At 32.3% G+C, this 23,633-nt stretch overlaps 2 non-coding genes across 2 annotated transcripts; both read right to left on the minus strand.

Moving 5' to 3' along the window:
• Nucleotides 1-989: 989 nt before the first annotated feature.
• Nucleotides 990-1,062, minus strand: TRNAA-AGC (transfer RNA alanine (anticodon AGC)). Its single transcript has one exon. It is a non-coding gene; the product is annotated as a tRNA-Ala (tRNA).
• A 12,767-nt stretch (nt 1,063-13,829) lies between these two features.
• On the minus strand, nt 13,830-13,902 carry TRNAA-AGC (transfer RNA alanine (anticodon AGC)). Its single transcript has one exon. It is a non-coding gene; the product is annotated as a tRNA-Ala (tRNA).
• Nucleotides 13,903-23,633: the final 9,731 nt, after the last annotated feature.

Genomic DNA, 23,633 nt, shown 5'->3' on the forward strand with positions numbered 1-23,633 from the left:
CGATTAAAGTTCATTTGATCTAGTCAAAGTTTTGAAGTAACATATAAATGCTTCTTAGCTCATCCCGACAACTGGCGTTGGTGGTGTAATGGTCAGCATAGTTGCCTTCCAAGCAGTTGATCCGAGTTCGATTCTCGGCCATCGCACATTATTTTTTTGTTTTTAACGCCTTTTTCATTCAATATCTTATTTTTTAGTAGGTCAGAACATTTTTTAAAAGAAAATAATATTGCAAAATAATAAAAACACTTATCTCACTGTGATAAAACATTACTCCGCTAGAGCGCGCTTTGCGTTATTGTGTTGGATTAAAATTATTATCTAATCCGTATATTATGATAATTGTATTACATTTATTTAATTAATTTATTTATTTTGATAATATGTAATAATTTACAGAAAAAAAAATTAAAACTATCTCCCTCTGATAAAATATCCGTTCGCTAGAGCGCACTACGCGATCTTGTGTGGGATTCTATTTCTGTACATTGTACATTATTTTTAAAAATATATTATATTTTGGGTGTGATGTAGGTAACATTATAAAACATAACAAGCTCTCATATTTTCAGAACCTACATAATATAATCAATTTATGCGGCTTTGCTTACAGTTGGTGCTCAGCGTGGTTGGCTTTCAATCAGTTAAGCGAGGTTCGATTCTCGGCTGTGGCATTTTTGAAGTGAAACCTTGTTGAGGTGGGGGAGCCGCTCACGAACGTTCTCTCTCTTCTCTTCTTTCCTCTCTCTCAGACACCAGCGAACTGCGCCACGCCAAGCATCAGCTGAAACTAGAAGTTTCACTTCTGTCTTGCGTAGGCTTGACACACCCACTTTTTTATTTTTGTGTCAAATTCTTTCGTGGAAATTGACACCGCTCCTAATTTCTTTACGTGCCTTTTTCACCTGGGAAAACTTAGTTGCAGCTTTTTGTTTATTATATTTATTATTATTGTTTCCGATTGTAAAAAATATATTAAAAAAGAAGTTTGGAGGCGCCGGGTATCGATCCCGGTACCTCTCACATGCTAAGCGAGCGCTCTACCATCTGAGCTACGCCCCCGGTTGAAATTTATTAAAATAAAAACAGTTTTATTAAACGAATCACGATACTGTGTTGCGTCGATCCAGTTAAACTGTGTCCAGTGCATTGTTACATACATCCGCCGAAGGTTTAGTATGCGTATTTCGTCAGTTGATCTCGCAGAGGCACTTTCTCTTCGAGGCGTTGACCAAAGAACGTGCGCTGAATTCATAAATGCTATTCTATCAACCAGGGTCGGTTACGTTTATTGTTGAGAAACGTATAATTTTAACATTGCAAAGAAAAAACAACAATTGAAATGTTAATTCAAATTTAATAATTGCCAATAAAATTTCATATTTAATAGAAGCTATGAATTTACTGATATTAGAAAAATTGCAAAATAGCTGTGATGTTCGTTAGTCATGCGTGAAATCTGTTTCTTTGAAATAAAATTTGATTTGAATTTAAGAGTCATTTTCAAAACTATAACTGATTGTGTGAAGAATTCAGACAAGCGATAAAGTAGGTACCTTCGTACCGGTAATATTTATAACATTCCGAAAAAAAGAAATTTTTGAAATTTTCAAAATTGGAACTGATTTGTTAAGAATTAAGACCATCCCTTGATTGTTCAAGGTTCTCCGCAACGATTAGTTATTTTATTTATTTACTAACGGACCATGTCCAATTATAACATATTAAATGTAACGCGAAGTTAATACAAGGAGAAATGTTACAATATAGCAATTTAAAAAAATACATCCATGATTGAAATAGGGTCCATAACCAATAAATATAATGACAATTACAGGAACAAGGTTTTAATATACCTAGTTCACGACTTTTGCCACATCAATACCAAATATTACTTGCGTAATGACTGACAAAATTCATTAGGTCTTTTACATAAAAAAAAATCTATTCTGATTTTAACGTTTTAACAAGTAGGAAAATACAAAGTAGGTACTTTCATAAATAAAACATGCATCCGTAATATTCACAAAAATCGGTTACAATTTCCACCCTTATTCTCACCAACAAATCCGTGAAATCGCGACCCATTGTCGTGCTGTAGTTACGACTGTATTTGCACGAGGCGCGTGCTGGTGCGTACAGTGTGGCGTGCGTAGCGTGGCGTGGCGCAGGCCCGCGTGGCCCACGCCTCGTCACGGCCTTCGTCTTCTTAACATCTTCATCTGGGAAATTGTTGCAAAGGCAAATAAGCAATTTGTTATGGAGTAATTGGACGTTGGTTTAGATTTTTCGGTAGTTATAATGATTACTACCCGCATGTTATTTTATTTGTAGTATTACATTTATTAACTAAGTTTATTAACCCTTCGGGGCATTGGCGTATTGACCGTTATACGTCTTAAAGATGCTGTCAAAAGCGTTTGTTAAATGGATCACTTTAGGTTTTTTCGTCTGAATTTACAGATAACGAAAAAAAATTACTTGAGTACACTTACTGAGTTAAAGAAAATAGTTCCGCAGGATTCTATATTCTATATATAAATAAAATTTTAAAAATGTATGAATTGTGTAAACCTGTTACGTTTTTATTTATTTTTGTTTGAATATGCACAAAAGTCCCAACTGCTCAGAATCGTCTGGAGCCGGTGGCAACTATGTTATTACCAATGGGGTACTTTTTAAAATTATAAATACCGTCAAAAATGTGTGTAAGATTAAAAGTTTATTTTTCTGATTATGATTATTTTACTAAAACTATATATTTTTAACATTTTAATTCATATAATAAATAAATTACACATTCCGAAAAGGTTCCAACTGGCTACAACGTCATTACGACATAGAAAACGCTAATATATGTTAAGACGGCTGCCACCAACGTCGCCTCGCCCGGCGTGACGTCAACCCCGCCGAATTCACGAATAAAAACAAACATGTCGCATTTTCGTCAGCATAAAAATAAAATAGAAATATATTATTTTTATTTTATAGTAATATTTGTATGATTGTGTACCGTCGTTTTTAAAAAAATTACCTCTTTTTACAATGCTCTATCTTATTACTAACTACACACCAGTCAAACTATTAAAACAACTTATGGCTAATAGATTGCATCCACAGGCTCTTCGATCAATAATACAAAACTATATGTATAATCCGTTTGACCAGTGAAAGTGATGCTGCGTAAGTATGTACATAATATATTATTATTATTATTTATTTACTTAGTTAATAATTTATGACAAATCATATGATCAAGTCTATAGTTTTCGCCAAATCATTATTCCTGTGTCAATATTTCAACAAACTAATTGACCCGTCAAACCTAACAATAAAAATAAAACACGCATAAGCCATTTTTTATTGGCATCCAAATCGCCACCAGTCGTAACATTTTGCAGTTCACACACTTTGTCCCGTCGTAAGGTGGGGTTAGACCGCACTAGTGGCGTGGTGGGAGGGGTGCTAAAAAACAGTTGAATCGCGTTGCGCGTGGATGCCACGCGACCGCCACGTGGAGGGGATATTAAAACGCTCAATCGCCACGCGATCTCGTCGGGTAGAGCGACAGATCTGTAAGACTGCTGTCATTGGTCCATTCGATGTGGATAACCATGGGTAAAATGATGTTACTTTGGATTTTCAAAAAATACAAAATTTAAAAACAATCATTTTATTGGTGTACAGACGTGAAAGAAAACGGAGGTCACCATGATGAGACCATTCGTCTTTCAGATTATCAGATTTTTTTTTTAAACTTTTGTCAAAATCCATTATTTCCAAGTGAATAAAAAAACAAGAATATCACGCACTCTCATATTACCAAACAAAATATTGTGTTTTAATCAAGGCAGGTAGGAACATTCATTTTTAATTCCTAATGCGTTCCTTTACTCTTAACATGCTTTTTAGGCTTTGAATCTTCGTAATAAGCACAGAATAGATAATACACACTAGAAATGCATTCATGTAAATTTGAATGAAAACCAATGCTTCAACTAACTCTATCTCTCTTACACTTGCCTGACATTGGATACCGCAATCCCATTTGAATTTCATAATGACACAATGAATGTGTTTGAAATTTAACGCCCGATTGGCTAAACTAAACTTTTGGATCACGAAGCACGCCCAAAAAGCATTTGTTGTGGTCTTCTTTATTCCGTGATATTTAGGCATGAATTAATTCAACGAAGAAAATATCTATACCATGTATGCAAACAGATTTTTTATGCAAATAATAGAAAATTTTATAAACATAGTATTTAGTACCCATTTCTGTAGGTTTTAAGATTACTACCCCAAAAGAAAACTTACGTTTGAGATTGTGAACTCTCCTTTCTCAAAAGCTTTTACAAAACACCTAAAGCTGTTGGGATATTGGTGTTATAGCGGGTTCAGACTATTAAATTTAAGTTGATCAACTCGACACTTGAAAGCAAATTGACAAGATTGAACCTTTTTTCAACAAAGTTCATCAAGTTTTTAGTTAGAAATCTTGACGTTTTTGAACGACTAAAATGCCTACATTTCTATGATTTCATGTAGTAATAATTCTAATTGGAAAGCACATAAGTAAAAATTCATCATGCGAAGTACAAAAATTTGAATTATGAAAATCTCACTCTCAAAGTAACTCCATTTTGCGCTTATGATATTTTTTATTGCAGTGCGCAATTTCATATCACATTACGAAGCACAATAATAAGTCATTGCAATTGACACATCAAATTATTATTTTAATAACGCTATTATGCCGTTATACGCGATATTTATATCAACAATGACGGGCGGGGGAGTCAAGAAATATACCCTTTGTTCAATGCTTAGCGGGACAATATGCGACACGTGATCGACGTCGTTCATATTATATAAAATAGGATAAATAATGTTTTTGATTTTTTTTATAGTATTGAAGATAATGCTAGAGGAAATATGAAAATAATTATTGAGATGTCACTATTCTTAAAGCAGATATTAGTCTCTTCAATTCATTTTATTTATTAATTTTAAAAACGTTACAAAATTGTTAATCTTAATGCGTTTTTAAATAAACTGATTCAGAAAAATGCAAAAATATATATTTTACTATTAAAAACAGAGCTTGCCTATAAATGCAGCTTAATTGACACTAAAATGTCGATATCCTAATTGATTAAGTTCAATAGTAAGACTGCTATCACCACAGGCATGACCCGTGACAAGTTAGTCCTGAAGGCAGGGAGATAACCATCGGGAACCTAGAAATGAATGCTTTCCATGATAACCGAGTTTTCAAACCATCCACTTATCAGTCCGAAGAAATGTGTAGCAATGTGCACATCCCTTCTGACCCATAGCTGGTTCATTCCGAGTCTACCCAAAAAAGAAGATAGGGCCGCGGGTAGTAACCATACTCCCTCATGTAGAGAAATCTCAGGAATTTCTTCTGAACTCTCTCTAATATGAGAGAATGCTTTGCCTGGTTTCGACTCAATTCCTGACATTACTTTACTAGACAAATTACCGACCCACTTTCAAGTCTACTCCTAACTAAGGAATTGAACAAAGCTGAAAACAAAAGTATTTTGTATTATCTAGTATCCCGAGTAAAATGTGTCTATGTAGTATAGTAATAGGCCAGTCCGGAAATAGGGGTAACGAAATGAAAAATTAGGTTTTCAATAAAACCATTTAATAATTTTCCGATTGCCGAATGTAGGCATGGATATTGATTTTTGTAAATAATTTAAAAAATCTTGTCTCCTCGGTTTAGTGCCTTTTTTATCAAAACTGGTTTAGAAGTCACAATCTTTTGTCATGTATTTTATCCAGTAAATAAGTCGTTTTGAGTTAATAGTTGGTATCTAAGTGCATATTATAATCACTGTTAAAAAAAATCACTAATATATTTTAATGACTTTTGACAGTGGGATAAAGTGTAGAAATGCACATAAAATGCTCACTAAAATTTTGGTAACATCACGCCAGACATAAATTATTTTCATTACAGTGCTGTTTTTTTCCTACAAATTTTAATAAAACAACAAGTTTAATTTCCACCCAAAATCAGATGAAATTATTATTACATCTTGGATATAGCTAAATCAAGGTAATTGAAAATCGATTATATAGGCATCCAAATATTGTTAGTGACTTCTTCCAGGAAGCCGATGAAATGTAAGAAAGATTCTGTGATTGAATTATGGAGTGAATTGTGGAAATATTGTAAATAAAATCACATCTAGATCATCGGCTTTTAATTATGTTAATTTTCAATGATATGTTATTTTTGTTTAAATTATGATATATTTACAATATTATTTATGTGCAGATTTTGTGTCGGGTCTGTAAAAAATAATGATTTTGATTTGATCCCATAATGTAATACTAGTTTTGAAAAAAAGATGAAGAAGTATATCATATTTTGAGTTTACAAGCTCACACACGCAATGAAAAATACAAAAAATTTTAACGGAAATATGGTTAAAGTTACCAAAATTGCTGACCGATAGTTTTATTCTTGCAAACTTAAGTATCACTTCATAAGAAACTAAAAACGTATTTACATCAAACGCATAATAAAGGTTACTATCACTTACATATAAATGTATTTTTTAAATTGGCTTTTTTACTTCAAACGGGTGAACTGTTTTCTGTTTTATAGATTTTTTTTAGATTTACACTGGAGTTTCTATGATAAATTTTTAAATATAGTTGTAAAGCTTGGTGCTTTCTCTTCCTAACTCTGTTTATTATTCATACCTGACAATAATAGATAGAACGAGTTTTATGAAGACGGAAACGTTGGTGACAGATATAGCACAACGTCGCCCGAATGGTAATCTGGTAAAATGGTAAACCATTCTGGATCCACTTAATAATTAAGCTAAGCATTTTTTTTTGCTTTTTTTGGACACTTAACCAACCAATCTATCTACACATTTATTTTCCTCTCGATCGCTCGTTATCTATGAAATCATCTATTACACGTGTCCTCCACGTGTGCCAGGATCGGGGGGAGTCGGGAGGGGGATTATCCTTTCCCGAATGACCCCTATTTTTAACATAATAATTAAAACATCCATTAGAAAAACCCTCCGTTTTTTGGGTGTGACAACTTAATCCCGTGACAATTGGGCCGCGTGCCGTCACTGGTGGACTTTTTACTCATCCGGAGTGGGTACCTACCCAACTTGTTCATGTGCAAAGAAGATCGATATTGTAATTATTGTTGACTTAAAAATTATTTAAAGTAATGTCACAGAATTTAATAAAATTTTAGTGCCTTTTTAGTTACTATCTGGCTCGTTCGAAATTCACATCTCTACTTTAAATTTTTTTTTCAATGATGATTAAATTCCGTTGACAACTGCAAATAGTGGCACTGACCTGAACATTGAAAACAAAAAATTCTGTTAATATTTTATGTCGCTTAATCGCACCGTTCATGAGTTTTTGATACCTCACACAATCTCAAGCACGCGGAGAAAAATGAGTATTGCTAATTTATTAAGAATCTCGTTAAATTATTGGAAATGCGATTAAAAACGAGATTGCAGGCCCTTAACGAATGAATTTATAGGTATCCTAATAAACTTTTAATAAAATACTAATGTATTATCACAAAGTCCTAATATTTTCGCATTTCGATATTATATATTATCGGGGCAAATGCAGGTGCATAAACAGTATAAACACGTATTCCGATATATTGGGAATTTACTAAAATTTTATAGGAAAACGGCTTGCATTCTTTGAAAAGATTTGACATAATTTGAAAAGATTCTTAATAAATTAGCAATATCCATTTTTTCCGAGGAACCCAGGGTTTTACAGTCCTTGTATTCACTGTCCTGAAAAACTTGTAAAAACTTACAAAACCAAAAAAAGTTTACGGTAGAAATCCCTAATATGATAAAAAGTTTACGGTAGAAATCCCTAATATGATAAAAAGTTTACGGTAGAAATCCCTAATATGATAAAAAGTTTACGGTAGAAATCCCTAATATGATAAAAAGTTTACGCTAGGTAGAAATTCATAATATGATAAAAAGTTAACGGTAAGTTAAAATTCATAGTATTATAAACAGTTTACGGTAGGTAAAAATTAATTATATGATAAAATGTTTACGGTAGGTAGAAATTAATTATATGATAAAAAATTAATACTTTTTATGTTAAATTTAGAGGCTGTGAAAAGTTAAATAATGTGTAGTTAATAAAAAGGTATACAGAGATAGTGTTAGGTTATGTAAGTAGGTATTTGGTGGATTTTATCAGAGTTAAGCTATTGCAAATCGGCTAAATTGATGTTTTGGCAATGGAAGAAATTCGCAAAACGTATTTCGATATTTGGCATTACACGCGTGCTCTCAAATATTTTTCACGTATGCGAATTTATATGTATGATTATTTTTCAAATATTTTGCAAGTAGTCCAATGAGCAATGAGAGGTAGCTTTTGTAGCATGGTAAACATTTTGCAGTTTTGTGGTACCAACTACCTAATTTATATATTTTATTGTAGAAATTGGTAGAAAATGGTTATTTAATTCTAATTGGTATATTTAAGAAATACTGTAAATATTCTAATACCATGAGCTTGATAATAATAATCTGAATACATTTTTGACGAATGTAAGATTAGCAAATGTGAGTTGTTTTTTCTTGTTTTAAATTACTAGAACTCCATGTAATTCTTTATATACCTATTTTATTTCAAATCTAATTAATGTAAAAAGTATGTGGTAGGTATATTGGTAGCACGTTCTGGAGGGGTAGATACTCTTAGTTTCTGTGCTAAAACACCATCATCCAGAATCAAAAGGTTCTTTATTGAAATGCCTTTATTGTTTGGTGACCATTGTGCGATATTCAGATGAGAGAAAAAAAAATACCAAAAAAACTTTCAAAAATAAAAAATACATACTGTCAAAATTGGTTTCACTAGTTTTTTATAACATTACTCGTAGCGTGACAGCACTCGTTTTTTACAGAACAAAGAGTTCACTGAAGAGGCACTAAGGAAAATAATTTCTCTCAAAGACTGTCATGTATTTTTAAGTAAAAAAGGAAAGGATGATCTGGGAAGGAAAAGGGTATGACGGTTTGGTAGGAACCTTAGGACGGGTTGTTTCGGAGAATTTGAACAATTCATCAAATTTCAACGTTCATTTACAAGTTCTGTGAAAGATTTTTTCAAGTTGTTTTTTATTTCAGTTTTGTCAAGCAATTAGCCTACAATGATATAATAACAGAACTTTAATAGGACTTTCACAGAACCCGAAAATGAACGTTGAAATTTGATGAATTGTTCAAATTCTCCGAAACAACCCGTCCTTAGTGTTAGTGTGCGACGTATGATTCCAACCCAGCTAATGCGGTGCACGGTTCTGAGGTAAGAGTGGTCTGGAGAAAGTTTCCACCAACCAGCATCTTTCGATCCGTCCCGCCACGGATGGACAGAAGCATCGGCCACCAAGACCGGGACAAGATTCACTCATGAACCCGGCACCATTGCTAAGTCGCCTAACGTAGCCAACCACTTGGGATGACCTATTGCAGAGGTGTTGGTTATCTGGCGGTACCCATACCGCTTCCCAAATTGAATCGATTCTGCCTTTATCAACCTGTATGCCGAATTCTAATATCGTCGAATATATCGTAACTTCGAAACCGTTTGAGGTTCTTCAGACGACGGATGGTAGGGTTGTATGGGGTAGTATGATGGGGGATGAGGGATGGTAGAGAGAGCAGTGGCGTACCGGGGGTTCGCAGCCCCCAGCCAGCCCCCTCCCGCGAATTGTAATCAGGTTATGAAACAATTTGCTGAGCAAGTGATGCGGACCGCGATTTCGGCGGAACCCGAGTCGGCCATATTGAATTATAACAAATCGGAGAGGTTTACACAAATTCAATTACAAATATGGTCGATACAAGTGGAATTGTTTTGCAATGAGGGATGAGTCGCTCGCAGATTCGCAAATTGATAAAATGGATGCGGTATTAAAAGTTATCGAAGGCTCAGATCACAATCTACAGAATGTTTCAATTAAGGCGTTTATATTTTCGATAACTGCAATTGCACACATCACGTGATGGCACTTTTTAATCCATAGTGCTCCATTTTGTTTTTTAATATGTTGTTATGATCATTTGATAAAGATTTCAAACTGTTTTTATTCATCAAAAGAGGCAAAAGTGTAAAAAAAATTCTTGGAATCATTCTACTGCAGACTTTTTAATCTGTTTATTATTAAGTCTTGGCTGTTTTTCCACAAAATATTTCTCAATAACACCTGTAAAACTCCACTACGCCTTTATAAAACCACATTTATAAAATCACAAATAATTATTCTCAGTACCCAGCCTCTCTGTTGGGACTAAAATTACGCTTGGACCATAGCACTAGATCATAGCAAGAGAAAATAATAATTCGACATAACAAAAATTCAATTAGCCAAACCACAAATGATTTTAAGCAGTCGATGATCGCGAACAATGCTCAATGCACTGATTGTACCGAATTTATTCCACTCTTTAAGGGGGACCCATTTACCCAAATTGATTGAATCGTAATCATTGAAACGAATTTATTCTCGTGCAGTATGAAGTATGAATCAATCAAAAATATCTTTGATAATTTAATGTGAGATGTAATTGATTAAAATAAACCAATGCAGATTTATTTATTTATTAAAAAAAATGATTAGTAAGAAAAAAGTACGTGCGAAACCTGGAAGTATCGATAGTTAACACATTAGCACAAAAAGGCTACTTGTCAAACGCATACCAAAATAAAGTATTATTCCTAAATAATGTAACTAAACTCAAAGTTGTATTTATTAAAAATAAGAAGGGTTGATTCGTTGAAGTCTGAAAATAGTTTCTATATATGGAATAAAAATTCTGGATACAATATAATAAATTTAATGATATCCCACCGTTCAAAAAATATTTAGTTTTACAGTTAAGAAGATTGTGAAAACAAGTAAGCTTGAAAATGAACACGGAAGTAATTCTCGTCAAAATAAGAAGCAAAAAAAAAAGACCAATAAATCCCAACTCAAAGCGATTATCTTCCCAGCTGTTTAATCGCATCAAATGGGAATCGAATTAAGTTTCTTTATGATTACTATTATTATAAAAGCACCCGCGGCTGTCGAGCTTTGGTCGGGGTCTTTATGCGAGCTTCGGCAATTCAATTTGCGGTCGCGAGATGGCGGAGCCATGCAGTTTTGGTCGTAAAATAGGAAGCATTAAACCCCTAACCAATGCACAAACAAAAACTTACCCCGTACAATATTTTGTATATTATAATAAACATCTTAGACTCTTTTAATTCCGGGACTAACTACCACATACATGCACATATTAAATTTCAGTTTATTATTTAAAAAAAACTTTATTTACCGCATTATGCAATAAAATTACATTCGAATAGAAATTAGTAAATAATAAATTTTGAACTAGCAAGTATTTTTTATAGGTTTGAAATAGCATTCCTTTTTATTTTTTTAGTGATAAACTAATGTTTATAAGACAAGGTTTTATGCATAGCATAAAGGATAACAAATAATTATAAGTAATAATTAGTCGACTGAAATACTAATACAAATTGAAAATATCTCCGAAGTAAAAATAATAATATAAAAATAAAATAAAGTGAATCATCAGAAAGCACGGATTCAATTCCCGTTGGCGGCATTTATTTTTACTCGGGAGATATTTTCAATTTGTATTAGTATTTCAGGCGACTGATTATTGCTTATAATTATTTGGCATTATTTTTAAATAATTACAAAATATTTTATTTTTTTATTTACATCACCCATTGGTACTTCAATTTATGAGTACCTAGCTATTCAGATCTGGTCACCGAAATGGCTAAAACTGTTGAATGCAACATTTTTATTCCGGGTGTAGGTATTTCACCTGGACGAAATTTGCAGTATCTACCTCTCTGAATGTTATCTGTCGATTTGTAATGAAATGTTTTACTGCTAGTAGGTTTAAGTTTCAACGTAAAATTTATTGTTTATTTTCACCACAAAATCATTATTATCGGGCGGTAAAAATTCAAAAGCTTTTACGATGACAAAATTCAAAATAATAAAACTTTGGTTGGGGTAACATTGCGCCGCGGGGGGTGACTAGGGGATGCGGAACGTACCTACCCCATTATTCTATGTATCATTTAAGCAGCTAAGCCAATGTGGGAAACTGGAAATGGTATTTCTGAATATCTTTTGTTGATTCTTTTGACTTTATTGTTCTTGAATCGACAGGGAATTTAATGAACTCCGTGCATAGAGTAATTACATCAATGACACCGTGCTAAGATTTACCTCTTGCAGTTAGGTTCACGTACCAGCTCAAATAAGTTATGAATCTTTAAAATGTTGGTTTATTTTTTTAAACGAATACTTGATACTATTTTTTAAGCGAAGAGTTTATTTTGTAATAACTAACTGACTAACGAACTCGCCGTTTCCCTGAAGGGTAGGCAGAGAGGAAGGACCGCCAAACAACTCTGCCTTGGCACATACTCCTTGCCTCATTCACATTCGTATATTCACTCATACATACTCTTATATTATTCTGACTCTTGACATGGCCCGACTCGAGTATCTGATTCACTTGACCGCGGCATGTCTTCCTCGGGCGTCCCCGACTTCAACTACCATTCACATTTGCGTCATATACTATCCTTACACTCTTTTCTTCGCTCATTCGCTTTTATAGTGGTGTTTTTATTTTTTTATTACCTTAACGAATATAACCTTCAATTGCAATCTTTAATAGACAATATTAGCGACTCCCAGGATATGACCGATGTAAATAGGGTCGAATTAGCTCAGTGGTTAGAGCAGAGCCCAGGCATGGCTAAGATCCTGAATTTTAACTCGAAAGTCCCTAATATTGGCTTCAATGATTAGTAGTATGTCACATAAACATTGAATTACGATTAGTAAAAGCATTCAATAAGATTATTTCTCTGACATTCAATTTAGATATCTCAATACTTGTTATTTATATATCTAGAACGGATAAAAATGAGTATCGCTGATTTATTAAAAATCTCTTCATATTTTTTGTAATCAGGTTAAAAACGGGACTGCAGGTCACTTCCTGATAAACTTTTATTAAATTTGTAATAGTATCGAAATACGTGTTCATGCTCCTGCGATTGTCTTATTAATATATAATAACGAAATGCGAAAATGTTAGGATTTTTATGAAAACATGTATTCCGACATCGTGACAATTCATTGGGTATTTTAATTATAGTTTTAATCAAATAACCTATAATTTTTTGTTTTTTTCTTTTATATATTCAATAGTATTATTATTAAATTTACGAAATAACAGTTTATTATAAAACAAGTTCTGCTGTGCTGCGTGACAGCTGTTTCGCCCTCTGAAGGCATTATCAAACTGTGTCAAACTGTAATTAATTACTATTATATAGGTGTTTTTTGTAAATTTAATAATAATACTATTGAGTGTATAAAAGAACAACCAATTGGAGTTCTACAAATTAAACTTGATAACAATAAATAACCCATCAATTCATCCGTTAAGGGACTGTAATCCCGTTTGTAACCGGATAACGAATAATTTAAATAGGTTCTTAACAATAAGCAATATTTAGTAAGTTTTATCCGAGAACTACGACGATATAACATTTCAACGTTACCGATACATTTTCGAAATATAATGCAAAGTTCGGTAAATAACAAATATGACGACCATTTACGCTTTACAACTATTTTACAACGATTGCTCTTTACGAAGTTCAAGGTGATGTGCGCATCCTTTTGATGTAAATATTTAAAAGAGAGGTTTTGGAGGCGCCGGGTATCGATCCCGGTACCTCTCACATGCTAAGCGAGCGCTCTACCATCTGAGCTACGCCCCCGGTTGAAAGAACTGACTGAAATACACCACATATTCAACTCAATACAATATTTTATCATAATTATAATAGCATACCGAACAAACTGGTTTACGTAGTAGGTAAGTACGTAGAACATGTTGGTATACGCTATGTATGTATCTCACTCATGGCGTTAGATTTTTAAATGTTACAAAGCAGTTTTAAGCATTATAATATTGTTATGAAGATGTGGGTATTTTTATATTATTTTTTTAAACAAGACTTTTAGAAGAAAGTTTCACTCACATCTTCAATTCTGCATCTTCAATTCTCCGTCCCTTGATTTTAACTCAAAAACTATAGGATAATTATCAAATGTCACCCATCACACCCATCAGAGCCACTATTTAAAAAATTAATAATCCTAGATATTCGTCAATTATACTTTAAGACTATTCTTATATACATATGGAAAAAAATATCATCAAAAAACACAACAAAAGATTCATACGCGCTACTCGTCACATCTAAAATGTGTAATTCCTCCAACAAAAACAGCATTTGCCCAGCGACAATTTTTCTATATTGCTCCCAAGATATTCAATTCACTCAATATAGATACCGGAAAATCGGAAACTGAACATCTTTATATAAAAAATATTCAGAATTGGCTATTGGTAAAGGGAAGGAACTATTGCAAAGAATTTCTCGTGTCATTAAATTATATTATATAATAGATTGTGAATTCTACAGTACATTTTTTTCGTTCACTTCATGTGGTATCATGAAATCCACATTGTTACTGTTAAAAACTACATTATGTCAATTTTAATTCGACTCCGTATCTCGGTCACATGCAGAGATAATGCGTTAGGTCTTTCTCGAGCGTCCCTTACTTTTTCTATCATTCAAAACCACTCTCTAAGCACTCCTGGTACTAATAAAAACAAACTTTGAAATTTTCAGCAAAATCGTATGACTGGTATAGGAACGAGAACGGGACAAACAATTTTCTGGCAGCCATCTTTTCAACTGATTTGAATTGCATAATGAGCTATTATTATTTTATTTTGAGTTATTAATACAGCTAAATTAATTAAGTAGGTTTCAACATTTCTATACATCTCCCCCTTCACCCTGCGGCTTCAAATTGTTCTCGAATTGCTTCGTCCAGATCTTTTGGGTCCATGAAAAATCAGTGTTGCAATAATAATTCTGCTACAGTTGCATAAAAACATTTTTTAATCAATTTTCGTTGCCTTTTTAATGTTCGCAATATACCTACCCTACGATTAATATCTTAAGCTATTAATATGCTTATAAAATAAATAAATAAAAATATATAAATATTTACGATTATAGCTTGAATTTTCGATTGTTCAGTTCTTTTCTCAGTCCTGAAATCGCTACCAATTTTGAACTTGCTCATTTAATTCTGTCAATGTTTTCCTTCAGCAATATTTCTTCGAAACTTTCGTCTTGCTTCTAGCTTTCCTGAAGCTGCGTGTGGTATGTTGATAAGGAAAACATATATATGTCTGAATGATAAATGAATTTACTGTAATGGGGCTTTTATTGCGAACAAGTTTCGTCCTTACTGTACATTAATAATGTATTTCGTGAGCATACAAGGAGAACTATCAATGATATTCTTGTACTTTGAAATTACTGGATAATTTCATAGATTACCCACCAATGTCAACCGGTGTCGATGTTAAATCTACTCGATTCCACCATCTTTTCCACTGTAACGACTATGGCAAAAACTTTTCATAGAACTCCTTTTAAAAAAAAAAAAAAAAAGAAAGACAAACATTCCCGGGTTACGAATAAACTGACAATATTTGAAAATCTATACTACCACCACAGTAAGCTGAAAATGTTGCTTACTAGCAAGATTTCACTGAACTTCGAAAACGAACATTTATAAATAATTTTATATAAAAGTGCTTATTTGTTTCCTGAAATTTTCATGAGAAATAATTCAATTCCATTTATATTTATGGGAGAGTTGTGAATTGAGTAAAATTGCAAAGCTTGATTTAATTATCAGATATTTGGTTTTTTGAAATAACCTAAAAAAAAATTTCGCAATTAAAAATGCCTTAATCAGTAAAATTTACTTTGCCGTGTTGTACTTTGAAGACTATTCTACGAGTATATGGAACCTCTGAACAGTAAAATTCACAAAAATGTAGCTCGTAGGGTTTTCGCCGTTGTATAAATGCCCTGTGGGTGTTAAAGTACCCAAAATTACTATCCTTATATTAGCTTGAATACTTGGTATATCATTTTATTATATTACGTATTTATACGTATTTCACGTACATAAGTTACCATTAATAATTGACTGAATAATTGGAATTTCTATTAAAAAATTAAAATCAAATAATACAGATAATAATAATACATGGGGTCGTCGGAAGACCAACATGGTTACAAACGTTTTGTTTGGCATCCTAGCCTGTCAAGAATACAATAAATAAATTGTGAAATACAAATCTATTATAACGACAAACAAACCTACCTACTCTTTACCTGTCGATTTATCGGTTATTACCGCTGTGGGCTGCTATTAATTAACATACATTTTGTAAGAAACTTTGGAAATTTTCTATTTTTAGAACATTTACAACAACAAAAAACGGATGATCCCTTATAAATTCAAGCCACATTCCTCCCTTATTTCGAGTAGGAGAATATCGCACAAGGCAAGCAGGGGTGTAGCGGGGTCATCTCCGGCTCCCTTTTTATTTTCATTTTTTCAGATTACCCCAAGCGGAAAATGTTTATGGGAGGGACGATTTTCCAATGTGTCTAGGTAGTGACTAACGACCGCCGTATTTTATTACATAAATCCTTAATGCCTGTTATGGGCCGTGGTCAACTGCAGAAAAAACGAATAAAAAACCCAAAAAGGACGAAAAGGTCCGCGGGGTAAATTGAATTACTCCCCGGGGTAATTTATAATTAAAGTCTGGGAACAAAGCTAAAAAATGTAACGGAAATACTTTTAATTCGGAATTTATTAGCTTAACCTTACTCGCGAGGTTTTGTGGAAAGTAAATTGTATTATGTAGTTTATGCTAATATAGTGTTAAAAGGGAAGTGTGTGGATTTTATATCCATGCTGTTACGAAAGCCTATGCATATGCTATTGACGACGTAACTTTAAGAAAAAGTAGACTAATAATATATAATTGTTCGAGCCAAGGCTTTGCATAATTTGATCTGATTATGGTCTTCTGCGAGAGATAAAGCAAATATTAAAAATATTGCCTAGTAAACGCTAAGTGTAAACGTCTCTTATTACTTTTTTGATAAAGGGTTTTACCCAATGGTATTAACTATGATGAAGAAAATCTGTTTTTAGTTTCAGCAAAAACTTTTGAATGTCAAACTCCGATATTGGAAAATTATACAATTTGCTCTGTCATACGGAGAAAAATGAGAATGGCTGATTTAATAAGATCTTGTCAATAATGTGATAGCATTACATTTCATAACAGACTATTTGTAGTTTCATCATATATATCGGAACAGATGTTCATGCAGATTTGCTTATCCTATTGTTATATAATAACGAATTGCGAAAAACCTAAAACTTTAATAACCACGTGTTCTGACGTCCTCATAACACATTGGAGTTTTACTTATAGGAAATCTGTCTATGCATTCGATAAAGGCCTGCAATTCCGTTTTGTCAGGAATACGAATAATTTTACCAGAACTTTAATAAATCATCATGTTTTCTCCAATGCAGGAATAGCACTAATCCGGAGTGAACGCAACATCAATTCTTGAGCTATTTGCTTTAAATATCAAAAACAAAAATATACACTCTCCACTGACCAATCGTCCTTCAGGATCGTGAGATCGTAAAACTATAGCGTTATATAGGGTTTTTTTTATTAAACATATCTAGGAATAACTTAGTACGCATTTCTACAATATAAATAGAAAGGGTACAACTATGGTTCCTTGCGTTATTCTCCTTCTGGCAAAATTTTCGGGATAGCAAAACAATTCCATAAAATTAGCATAATAAGGCCACGCAACGATCGCTGGAACCGCAACCCCTTTGTGTATTTTTTATATTCCCTCCATATATTCCACTTCCACCACCGAGTATGTAGGTATACGTGTTCTTCGGGGGAGAACCATGCTTTAGAGAAACATTCATATTCGGTAATATTGGTTGGGGCATCCGTTTTTTTATAGCGTTTCTGTATGTGGCAGCTTGGCAGGGAAAACAGATTTAATGTGTGGAATCTGTAAAAAACGACATTTCCTTACGAAAATAATATAATGTTTTATTTCAGGGAGTTAGCAATCAATCATTCGACATATTATGAAATAAATTTAGAAAAACAATTTGAATCTTTCACGTACGTTCAGTTACGTAGAATATTGCTACTATATTATTTATGCTGAATTTTACAAACTTCATTGTTAGTGCTCACAATTAACGCTTAATATGCATTAGAAGAAGTGTGTGAAAGATAACCATTGAGAGTCAAAAAGTTGATTGAAATGGCACTAGCCTTGCTTGATGACCAGATCTGAATACCCTGGCACTTACCCACCTTCCACTCCCTCGTCAAATTTTCCTCTCGCTCTCTTTAACTTCATGGCATACCCCAATCTAGGCTGCCATAGAGCCACCGGCTATTCACTTTATACAAAAGTATAAGAGAAACGATTAAGACAGCCGACTTGTTGATAAACTAGCAGAGCAAATACGTCAGGAGCGGATACGTGAAACGTATTCTCGAGACGTCCAAGATTCTTCAAGAATTGTAGCACCAATGATGATGATGATGATGTTGCTATACTATGCCAGATCTATATATCTTGAAAATTCGTAGCTTAAAGCGACACTTATTAATCTGAGATTGCCTCCAATTTCCCTACATATATCATCACTATATACTACGTATGTCGGTAAATTGGTACATGTTACAGCATCCACGGAGATAATATTAATTGGAAAAGCATCTCACGGCGGAGAGGTTTTATAATTATTAAATTAATCCAAGCAAGCGCCTAATTCCTCGTACGGGGAGCTTACATCTCCTGGCAACAGATGGAGGCCTCTTACCATAATATGCCAAGCACCATGTACCACGTACCATCCTACGAATTAAATGATTTTAAAACATGACGACGACGTAGGTATTTAAATTTTGTATCATCTTGCTAGACACATTTAATTAATCATAACAAGGTTCTTAATTTTTTTTAATCTTCAACTGTAAAACCATTTAATTGGTAGATATAACCTACTGTTATGAACATAAAATGTTTGGGTGACGAGTTATTTTGACCCAAAGTTGCTTTATTAAGCACTACGTTAGTAAAAATTATTTTCTATAATCGATTGCATCAAAATATTGTATAATGTACATAACCTCAAGCTTGTCTTCCGTGGATTTCATATTTTTAATCATTTTCAAAAATTTGTTTCTCTCTCGTGACTATTTTTGAAACTGTTGTTTATATAACTCGATTAAGCTCAGTTTACTTCAATATTTCCAAAATTCTATAACATAAAAGAATAAAACATATACACGCAACACAAAAAAAATATATAAAACACGCAACACGCACAAACACATAAATCATTATAAATGCCGATTTCCATTCTCTTTTAATATTTTTCTTTTAGTGTGATAATTAGATTTTAATTTCTAATCTTTATTTTTAGTTTAAATTTATCTTTATTTTTATGTTGTTTTTTGTTTAAATGTATAAATTTTTATATTATAAAATGGGGGCCTCAGCACGGGTAAACAACCCAGTGAGGCCAACATTACTGAATTAAAATATGAAATACTGTAAAATAATGTATCAATAATAAAAAAAAAATAATGATACAAGTCAAATATTTTTAAATCAGTATCTGTGGCTTTACCCAGATGTACTTTTTAAACTTATTTTAATTTCTTCTATATTTCATACTTGATGTATTATTTTAATGTACTGTTAATTGAATAAAGAAAATATATATATACACATTAATTGTTGTTTTTTATTATTTATGGCGACGTCGAGAGTCACGACGTCTTTTATTATTAAGTGTAACCGCTTTTATATTTTTAATATTGAAGAACACTAAGTCAATTGTAAGCATCTCGTCAATGCTGTTATTGTATTGTACCAAAGTGCAAAAATACATCCATGACCGCACCTGATAAACAATTTATCAGTCTGTAATATTTTTATTAATGTTACATCAGTTACCTAAAAATATGTTACTATTTACATGATAATCACTTCACATAATGTTCTGAGCAAGATGTACCATCTTAATAATAGGCTTGTGTTTATGGGGGTGTGTATTATATTCTATATTTATTTATTTAGTGTTCACTTTGTATTTTCAGTGTGATTTTTACATGAAATTAAAAAAAAAAAAATTATATTTTTGACACTTTCTGATAACGTAGTAAAAACTTACTAATATTTACGTAATCAAAAATATTTACAGTTGAAGTGCCTCGTTGTTTTTTTTTTTACATTTGGGATTTTCTTGTCGAGCTTTCTATTATTTTTTAAATGGTGTAGTTGTATCTAGAATATTATCTTTGTAAATTGACACTTCCGTGGTTGAAGGGTAAGGCTCTCGACTAGCAAGCCTAAGATTGTGGGTTCGAATCCTGGCGTGCGCAAGTAAATTGCATTTTATTACTTTGTATTATTACACAATTTACTCATTTAAAATAACATATAGCATATTTGCGGCACCTTCCGAGTATAAGATTCTCTCAGTATCGCCCTGGTTTTAATACCACCATTCAGAATTGAAACGTTGCTTAAAATGGCATTGGCCATGTTTGGTGACCAGTTCTGAATAGCCAAGTACATTCCCTCCTTTCTGTCCCCATTTCTTTCCCCTCCCCATTACCTTAAGCCTCACAACATACCCCAATTGGGAATGCCATAGTCTCACTGACTCCAGACGGTTGGGAGCAGTTGGGACTCATTTAAAAAATAAAAATTTTAAAAATGTATTTATAATGCATTTAATAATGGCTGATCACCTGTAGGGCGATACAGCTGTCACGCTTCGTATCTAGTAGTAATAATGATAGTAAAAATTTCAACATTTATGTGTTTAAATTATTATTATGTGGCTTTTACATTTTCACGAAAAAGAGTAATTTTTTTCTTGAAAAAATCTCTACAATTTTGCTGTGTGTTACTATTTTTGCTTAAATTGTATTATATATTTATAAATAAATAAATTTTTTAAATTATATATTCTAAAGTCTTTCATTGTAGAATTAATCTACCATTGATAAATATTCCGAATTTTGTTGTGTTGAAATTGCATTACGCTTATATTTTACATTTTATTTTTTTTAATCCAAAATTACTTTTAAGTGCCCGTATTATGATCTAGTATACTACATAAAAATACTCTTGAAAAATTTCCTCCACAAAATGATCTTCTAGCGGGAATAACAATATATGATATCAATAAATAATATGATATAACGTTTTCAGAAAAAATAAAAAGACAAGGAATTCCATAAGTCACAATGCAAAAAGACAATAGAATTCCATGAGTAATGCAAAAAGACAATGGAATTTCATGAGTCACAATGCAAAAAGACAGTGGAATTTCATGAGTCACAATTCAAAAAGACAATGAAATTCCATGAGTCACAATGCAAAAAGACAATGGAATTCCATGAGTCACAATTCAAAAAGACAGTGGTATTTCATGAGTCATAATGCATAAAGACAATGGAATTCTAAAAATCTCAATGCAAAAACTAGTATTTGATAATATTTTATCAGATAGGTAAACATAAAATCATAGATTTGTGGAAGGCGTGGATTAAAAAAAAAGGAAATTTATGCAACAAATCTTTGTATTTTAGTGTTTTTTAACATTTTAATCGTACCTAATTGCATAGTTAATGTGCAATAAACTAGTCCTGACTTATCACCTAAGGACAGCACGCGACACACTAATAAATATCAGAATCCATTGGACCATTGGCTCCAGAATCTTCCTTGTTTATCTAATTAACCGGGTGTAATGGACCCGGACTGTTTGTCTTTGCTTTCTTATCAGATTAAGTAGAAAAATAAACCTGACAATTAATCAAATTGAAGCAGTTTTGTTTAAACCGAATTCATTGAATCCCTTGTAAATAATTAAAAACCGAGAATAGTGGGATTAAAATGATTTTGGTGCCTATGTAGACGTAAAATGTATTTTAGCAAAAATTTAAATTTTATCTTCTTCAACAATATTACTTAGATGCTATTTTATTTTATTTGGTTTTACGCCCAGCCCGGCTTTTACATAGGTTTTAAGAACAGAATATACCCAGTGAGTTGTTGCAAATAATACACAAAGTTTTGAAAGCTTGAAATAATGTTAAACTGATATTAGTGAGTATTAAATATTATTAAAACATGTAACAGAAGCATGAAATAATATAGAAACTAGAAAAATACTACATCTAAGACAAATCACTAAAACTACATTACCAACGCTACTACAATTTTTTGGATTGAAGTGCTGGAATAGATTAAACTTAATTCTATAAATGGAGTTAATATATCAATAATACACCGAAACTTGCTGTTGTTGTTGTGTGTCTGATAATTAGTTGTTGTATATATTGGAGAAGAATGTTTGATTTTTTCTTGTATTCCTAGTCAGCACATTAAATTTAATAGTGGAGACAATGGAAGGACTATCAATTAAATTGTTTAAATTGATGAAATTTTTTTAATTAAAAACAAAAAACCACTGATCGCGACTGATCAGATTTGATGTTATGTAAAAATTAATTTCTCCAATGATATGAATTTATCGTTATGAATTTGTGTTACATTACCTACATCATATCAACTAAACCTATCAATTTGATTGTCCTGTAACGGGAAAACTTCCTAGTTAGACGGTCAAAGGTTCATTATTCTGTAATTGTATTTGTTAAGTACTTAATAAATAATAAATAAATATTAATTCGAATGACCGATTTCGTTTTAGAAGAAGTTTTTTCAAACTGTTGAAAAAAGTTGTTATTTCTTTGTAATCTTTTCCAAAAATTACTAAAATGTTCATTATTGTCTATCATATAATGTTATCAATCAAATAATGAAACGAACCCGTAAAGTAATTTTACTTATCGGTCTACCGTAATACATATCTTACAATTTGAAAAAAATGTATTTTGGTTTTGTACTTAGCAAGAGAATACGGGTTAGAAATTCGCGTAGAAAATACTCCACATTGTTCGATATTGGGTCACTGATCAGCCAATGGACGGATCATCGTTTTAATCTGCGTCCTTTTTCCTTAAACGTAATTCTTAAAAGGTTGTAGCTAGGCACCACACAGTACAATATATCCACTTACTACAAGTAGGTAGGTACTGAATTATAGATATATTTATAGTGGACGCAGAGCATGCTGTGACAAGTTTTGTTGTAAAAATTAAATTGTTAAAACATTACAAATATTGAAAAATATTTTTTTCGAAAGATTTTCTACATTTATTAATCTTAATTTGCTTAAAATAAAATGATATTTATGTTCATGCAAAATGTATTGGAGGTATGATAATGAAGTAGAAAAATGAGTCCAAAACTCTATTCATTAATTTTACACAAAAATTTACTGATTTATACAAATAAGTTTTATGGTAATTTGGAGAATAAAATTTTTAAAGAATGAGAAATATTTCCTAGTTACGAATAACCTGACAATATTTGAAAATCTCCTACAACAACCAAAATAAATAAAA

Source organism: Hesperophylax consimilis, chromosome 21 (assembly GCF_061612785.1).
Source record: "Hesperophylax consimilis isolate HC1 chromosome 21, BYU_Hcon_1.0, whole genome shotgun sequence".
Lineage (NCBI taxonomy): Eukaryota > Metazoa > Arthropoda > Insecta > Trichoptera > Limnephilidae > Hesperophylax > Hesperophylax consimilis.